Below are 8406 nucleotides of genomic sequence, written 5' to 3'. Positions count from 1 at the left end.
GTTTCTGCCCGACAGCAACGATCTTACATGTTGCATGGCTAGACACCATCCATTTTGTGCATAAAGTTCTGTGATCACAAGAGTGAGCTTGCTCACCGATGATGAGTTGAATGATAAACGGTTTGTCTGCTAATATGCTACGCCGCAGTGAATGTGTGTGTGTGTGTGTGTGTGTGTGTGTGTGTGTGTGTGTGTGTGTGTGTGTGTGTGTGTGTGTGTGTGTGTGTGTGTGTGTGTGTGTGTGTGTGTGTACGTGTGTGTGTGTGTGTGTGTGTGTGTGTGTGTGTGTGAGAGAGAGAGAGAGAGAGAGAGAGAGAGAGAGAGAGAGAGAGAGCGTGCTAGTGGGAAGGACAGCGCTGAAATGTATTAATGGGATTAGGATCGATCCCCCCCCCGCTCCTCTCTCTCCTCCCTATCTCTCTCCCTCTATTTCAATCCCCACTTCTCTTTTTGACTCATCCCTTCTGTTGTTGCCCCTCTCCCCTCCCCCACCCTTCCAATTACAAGCCTAACCATTATCTTACCTTCAGCCCTTCATGGCTGTGTCCCTATCTCTCCATCATGTATTTTCTTATTCACACTCTCTCTCTCTCTCTTTCCACCATCACTTTCTCTTATCATTTTTGCTTCAACTCCTCCATTACCCTCCTTTCCCTGACATTCCCTGTCTGTGCTCTCAATTCCCTCTTTTCCTTCTGCCACCTTACTGCAGGGGGGCTCAGGGGTACATTGGCTGGATGGTAACCACAATGTTGCCAGTTCGAACCCCCAGAGTTAGTGTCGAGGTGTCCTTGAGCAAGACACTGAACCCTAATTGCTCCTGATGTGCTGGTTGGTGCCTTGCATGGTTTCCGCCGCCATCGGTGTGTGAATGGGTGAGTGTAATGCACAATCTATGTAAAGCGCCTTGGATAAAGGCGCTTGTATATAGATGCACCATTTACCATTTTACTGCACTCAAAATCAAACACTCATTTCCGCGTCATGCTTGTCCCTTATGGTATAGACCGATTCCGTAGCGGGTCTCATGGTCGCAGCCTACGTATTTCCTGTAGACGGACTCGACGTAGCTGCGGGGTTTAAACCCTCACCAGGTGCATCTCTTCCACTACAGTGAACGGCAGAGTGACTGATGTTAGTTTGCCTCAAACTTTACTCTTTTACCTGCTTTTTTACTAACACTAACATTACAAAGATGTCCAGAACATCGAGATGAACCTGTGTAGTTTATGGCTGCTCCAACAGTAGTGGCAACATAAAAAATAAATAAATACGGAATGTCAAAATATCCACCGTGGTGGCTGAGACCAGAGCCATTGAGTAATGGTTGAGATAAAGCAGTGAAAGGTCCTGAAAGATACATAATTTCAGTCTTACCCAATACCCAATCTTTCTGTTTTATTAACACAGGGCTGCTGTATTTTATACCTCATACTAAGCATTTAAAGTATGAGGTATGTGTTTTTTTTTTTTTTTTTTATGTTGCCACTACTGTTGGAGCAGCCATAAACTACACAGGTTCATCTCGATGTTCTGGGCATCTTTGTAATGTTAGTGTTAGTAAAAAAGCAGGTAAAGGAGTACAGTTTGAGGCAAACTAACATCAGTCACTCTGCCGTTCACAGTGGAAGAGATGCGCCTGGTGAGGGTTTAAACCCCGCAGCTACGTCGAGTCCGCCTACAGGAAATATGTAGGCTGCGACCATGAGACCCGCTACGGAATCGGTCTATAGGCCACCATGCATCCGGCCCTTCAAGCAAACCTTTTTTTTTTTTTTTTTTTTTTATTCCATGATTTTGTAACCCATTTTTCACCCCTGTGTTAATTATCTAATGTGATCCTGGGCTCTAGACACCCTCCGCCAACCTAGTCCCCATATATGGGGGACATGGGGAGAGCAACGGACTTGAACTCATGCTTCCTTCATGCCTGAGTGTCCAAGTTGCTCCTTTACACCTGACAGGGGGGAGTTTCCCTGGTTGGACGTAGTACGTGGAAGGAACACGTTATTCCAACCAGTTCCTGGCCAGGGGGAGGCAGTTTAGAGACCAGGATTACTGCATGTTTTTTGTGAGGGTACCTACCCTAGGGGACACGCGGAGAACATGCAAACTCCACACAGAAAGGCCCTTTCGCCAACCCCGCCTCGGGTATGAGCACTGATGACGTGGAGGAGGAAACACGCCGCCAGCACCCACAGCGTCCCGAGCGGGAATCGAACCCAGGACCTCGCTGTGAGGCGACAGCACTACCAAGCAAACTTTCTTGTCTGCATCCATCACCGTCGGTTCGGTGCTGAGGCTGCAGTCTTTTTTACCTTATTCCTCGTTATTGTTACATAACTCAAAACCACAGCACTACACCCTCAATACGTGTACACGGGTATATGACTAACTTAAACATCAGTTGTTACGTTGACTCTGAGTTTTCAAAACAAATGTAGTCACATTTGTTTTGGAATTTATTTAGAATGTATGAAACCTTAAATAAATAAATAAACAAATGAACAAACAAACAAACAAACAAACAAATAAATAAATAAATAAATAAATAAATAAATAAATAAATAAATAAATAAATAAATAAATAAATAAATAAATAAATAAATAAATAAATAAATAAATAAATAAATAAATAAATAAATAAATAAATAATATGCCAACGTGTCCTTTGATGTTACATAACAGCAATATACACATTTATTTTACAATGTGTCGTGCTGTTGCGGTTAATAACTAGCATATTGTTTAGAATGCTGGACATTAAAATGTTTGCTCTTGATAGCTTTATGACTATTTCTACTCACAACCATTGGCCTGGACAGCTTGACTGGACAGCTTTGTATTTATGTGAGCAGACCTTGCCACCCACATCAGTGTTCTAGAGTTCAGCTCACTTGGCCCAAGTCAGCCCATTGATACATTTACTTTTCCACAGTTTACCCAGTGGTGGAAATGTATAGGCTGCCAAAATGTAAAATTATCAAAAAGTCTGGAATTCAAAATGTACTTGAGTAAAAGTACAAAAGTATTGGCATAAAAATGTACTCAAAGTACCAAAAGTAAAAGTAGGCTATTCATTATGCAGAATGTCTCAATTCAAGTTTAAAATGTTTTTAAAAATGTTTTAAAAATATATATAGGCTAGGCCTAGGGCTTAAGTGGTTAATGTATGTTTTGTAATAATAATCAAAATCTACAAAGTAACTAGTATAAGTTTTCAAATAATTGTTGTGGAGTAAAAGTACAATATTTGCTTCTGAGATGTAGTGGAGTATAAGTAAAAGTATTGGAAATTGGAAATACTCAAGTAAAGTACAAATACCTAAACGATTTACTTACTGTAAGTACAGTACTTAAGTAAATGTACTTAGTTACTGTCCACCACTGAATTTAACCACTTTCAATCTGGCATCCCTATTCTGAACATCTGCCATTTTCAAAAATGTATAAAATAGCACCTTTTTTTTTCTTCACATTTTTATCCCACGATTTTGTAACCCATGTTTCACCTCTGTGTCAATAATCTATGTGATCCTGGGCTCCAACCTGTCGAGAGCAACGGACTTGAACTCATGCTTCCTTCATGCATGAGTGTCCAAGTCGCTCCTTTACACCTGACAGGGGGGAGTTTCCCTGTTTGGACGTAGCGTGTGGAAGGAACACGTTATTCCAACCAGTTCCTTTCCCCTCCATCAGACGCCCCAGCTGGCCAGGGGGAGGCAGTTACCAGATTACTGCATATTTTTTGTGAGGGTACCTACCCTAGGGGACACGGGGAGAACATGCAAACTCCACACAGAAATAGTACATCTACCGGAAATAAATATCAGATCTACGTAGATGCTCACAAGTTGTGAGCTTGCAGATCAGCTATTTTAGCCACACGATATCCTCACACAATGAAGTACAGTATAAAACAGGACAACATTGTCTCCACATGTGCTGAATGGGATAAAAGAATGAAGAAGGCAGAATGGTAACACTCGTGAGAAATCCCGCTGTTTCACATCAATTGGTTCTCCCACGCATTACTCTATATGGTACAAAACCGCAGAGCTAGTGACTAGTAGCAACACAGCTATGCTTAACACATTGGTTCCCAAAATGGGGTCCGGAACCCCCAGAGGTCCTTGAGGCAGTTCCAGGGGGTCCCCAGCTAAATGATAGTTGTAACCAAAATGGACCCTTATGGGTCTGTAACTCTGAGAGTGTACAAATGGATCCAAATGGACGGGTTAATTTGGTTCCATTTGTACACTCTCAGAGTTAAATTAACATTGATGTTACAATATCAATTTGGGGTTAATTGATGTCATGTCCTGTACAGTGTACAGTACTGTATGTGAGGTCCTACCGTCCATGTGTGTGAAGTATATGAGTGGTCAATATGTTCCTGCACCAATGTCGGTCTGTAAATTGTCTGTACATTTATTGTATACTCTGCAGAAATCTGGAATGAAATGCAATAGAAATATGATGGGGAGCACAGCCAGAATCCAGTTGGTGTCAGCCAAATACTATACTAAATGCAGAATGATTGTTTGAGGCAAACCTTTATCTGGCCTAATACCTTCTTTACTTATCTCCTGCTATACGGTTGGGTTGCTTTATCATCTGTCCATCTTTACACACACACACACACACACACACACACACACACACACACACACACACACACACACACACACACACACAATCTTCAACAAAAACAATGAAAGGAAAGCCTACACGATTAGGCCAACACACTATAATTATTCCTTCTTTACTCTGACAGGCTTCTCATTAGCCTATTCAAGTGCTTCATGTGCTATTGCTGAAGTGCAGTTTGTTCACCACCACAGAGTGGAGAGAGAGAATAAGAAAGAATCTGTATTTTTGTTATATCTGTTCATGTAACATCCAGTGGCAAGAATGGGGCAGAGAGAACCCATGCAAGAGAGAGAGAGAGAGAGAGAGAGAGAGAGAGAGAGAGAGAGAGAGAGAGAGAGAGAGAGAGAGAGAGAGAGAGAGAGAGAGAGAGAGAGAGAGAGAGAGAGAGAGAGAGAGAGACACACAGAGAGAGAGAGAGAGAGACAGAGAGAGAGAGAGAGAGACAGGGAGGGAGGGAGGGAGGGAGGGAGGGAGGGTGTTGGGGCATTCTGACAGTCTTCCACTGACCACGTGACTTTCCACCAAGTGATGGAGTGCTAATCAATTTCGGTCCTTGTGTTTACACGCTGTTCAACCCAATTATACACGCGGGTATCAGATTTATAGTTTACGGGCTCTATTAATAATTAATTATCGCAAGTATACGGCCATCGTTAGACTAAGTGAACTAGGCCATTGCACGATTTTATATAGCACAAACAAACCAAGGTTAAGGCACCCAGCTTTTACATAAGCAATATGGTTGGGAAACAATAGAGTGATAGGTGATGAGTGTCAATTGGCTTAACTGTTAACAAAAGCCACTGGCTACATTACTAGTAAAAACTATGGCCAGTTTAAAACTGAGGAAAATTGGATCCCGTAAATTACCTAATGCAAGTATATGCAACGAACTGTAGTGTACAGTCTAGCGTACATGTAATGGTGTATGTCGCGATCGTTCTCTTCAACTCAATAGAAGCTGCTCCACTAACGTTCCCACCACCACCTTTTGTCTTTTGGGCGAACAAAGAAAACTCATTTGGTGTGTCACTCACCTCCCAAACACAGCATGGATGGACGTGCCGCCTTTATTTACGAACCAATAACAGACGATCCCCTCCTCGCGTCCTCATCGCCGTGCAGAACGGTTCGGTCCAAAAAACAACCCGAAAACGACAAAGCCTCACTGGACCACGTACGGTCCTCCTGTGAACAACTCCAGAACCATCAACAATAATACGCTCCTCAACTCCTCTCCTCTCCTCCCCTCCTCTCTTTCTCTATGTTTCTCTTCAGGAGCTATATAGACGTGGTGGTTCCGTTATCAACCTTCATACAATATTAACACAATGGGCCAGTGGGAAATGCAGCCCGAGCGTCTGTTAGTCCATGTTTACATCACTCGCTCGCTCTGGTCCCTACATAATATCCATCTTCGCTGTGCTCCTTTGTGCGCTCTCTCTCTCTCTCTCTCTCTCTCTCTCTCTCCCTCCCTCCCTCTCTGTAATGGGTTAAACCATTACCACACTAAGACGGGGTGTAGTGTGTGAGCGGGGGAAGAGCCCCTCACGTGACATATGGGAAAGAATGGGCTTGGTGACTCGTGGCCAAATGTTGTCATTGTCATGGGTGTGGAGGAGGAGAATACAAATGAGGGTCTATATATATCATGCTATAAGGGAATGTTGGAGATCCACGAGACTCTGAAAAGAAAACCCACCAACCCCTTTAAATGAATCTGATCCTACAGCTCAACATCATCATGTATGCTTAGTTGTTTCTTCTCTTCTAGGCATTAGGCCTTCTTCAGTCAAATCAATTTAGCTTTGTTAATTTATAATGTTTTAATTTTTTACGTTGAGAGTACAAATGTAACGAAAAACGGGTCCACGTGGTTCCATTTGCTACTCTCAAAGTTAAATTAGGCAGGAACAATTTTACAGTGTGGAAAAATAATGTAAAGGAAAAGAACAATAAGAACAATACATTGGCCCGCCCATCTGTTCTACTCCCCGCTGTCCTTTTCAGCACCAACAACACCGAGTCAATCTCGACGGATCAGTACCTTGGAGAGCGACCAACATCACTTCTAGTGACTAGTCTATAGCTCCCCCGTGGCCCCACGTTTGAGTCAAGGTTAAAATTTGAGATACATTATAATACACATTCCTGCCTCTAGAGTAGTCGAAGTTTGTGGAAGACAGAGCCTGAATTGAGAGACTATAAATAACTAAACTGAAACTATCTTTAGTTTGTATTAAACCCTACACTGGCAGCGAAGAATTTTAGCAAACGCACGTTAAGAGATGATTGCACACTTTGCACAGGCAGGCAACACAGCGGAAATGAGAAAATAAGACCAGCAAACAATGGTGCAATATTAGGCTAATATTAATATAATATTAGGCAGCGAGAAAGCCAACTAGAATAATTATTACTTGTGATTGCATCGATCTTTGCACACTCAGGAAGATGTTTTCTGTTAGTGAACTTTATACCTATGTGTAAGCAAATCCTACTCGCCAGGACAACCCCAGTCTATAGACCGATTCCGTACCGGTTTCATGGTTGCAGCCTACGTATTTCCTGTAGGCGGACTCGACATAGCTGCGGGAGTAAAACCCTCACCAGGCGCACCTCTTCCACTACAGTGAACGGCAGAGTGACTGATGTTAGTTTGCCTCAAACTTTACTTCTTTACCTGCTTTTTTACTAACACTAACATTACAAAAATGCCCAGAACATCGAGATGAACCTGTGTAGTTTATGGCTGCTCCAACAGTAGTGGCAACATAAAAAAAAAAAAAAAAAAACGGAATGTCTAATATCCACCTCGGTGGCGGAGACCAGAGCCATTGAGTAATGGTTGAGACAAAGCAGTGAAGGGTCCTGAAAGATACGTAATTTCCCAATACCCAATCTTTCTGTTTTATGAACACAAGGCTGCTGTATTTTATACCTCATACTAAGCATTTAAAGTATGAGGTATAAAGTACAGCAGCCTTGTGTTAATAAACAGAAAGATTTGGTATTGGGTAAGACTTGCGTTATGTATCTTTCACTGCTTTGTCTCAACCATTACTCAATGGCTCTGGTCTCCGCCACAGCGGTGGATATTAGACATTCCGTTTATTTTTATTTTTTATGTTGCCACTACTGTTGGAGCAGCCATAAACTACACAGGTTCATCTCGATGTTCTGGGCATCTTTGTAATGTTAGTGTTAGTAAAAAAGCAGGTAAAGGAGTAAAGTTTGAGGCAAACTAACATCAGTCACTCTGCCGTTCACTGTAGTGGAAGAGGTGCGCCTGGTGAGGGTTTTACTCCCGCAGCTATGTCGAGTCCGCCTACAGGAAATACGTAGGCTGCGACCATGAAACCGGTACGGAATCGGTCTATATACTATAGTATAGATTGACTGGTATGCCTACTCTTGGTAGAGAAGCGCCACCTACCGGATGGCAGTGATGCCAGAAAAATAATTGCTGCTATTTGTTCCAAAAGTGACTGCAACAAAAAGTGACATAGCTCTGTTTACAAATTGCTATTCCGGACCTTCAACTGTAGGCCTAGCCTACTTAATACTTTCCCCATTTTAAACAGTTTTTTATTATATTTTGACACTTGCTTTGGCAAATTATGTGAACTGAATTGAATTGAATTGATGCCTTCATGGGAATCAGGAAACAGTGATGTAGGCCTAATGGGAATAAAAAAAATACATTAAAAAAGCACCTTGGTAAATGATTCATATGATGTAGGCTACGCCTAC

This window comes from Protomyctophum parallelum (genome assembly GCF_964188405.1).
Source record: "Protomyctophum parallelum genome assembly, chromosome: 11".
Lineage (NCBI taxonomy): Eukaryota > Metazoa > Chordata > Actinopteri > Myctophiformes > Myctophidae > Protomyctophum > Protomyctophum parallelum.
This window is presented reverse-complemented; position numbering follows the sequence as displayed.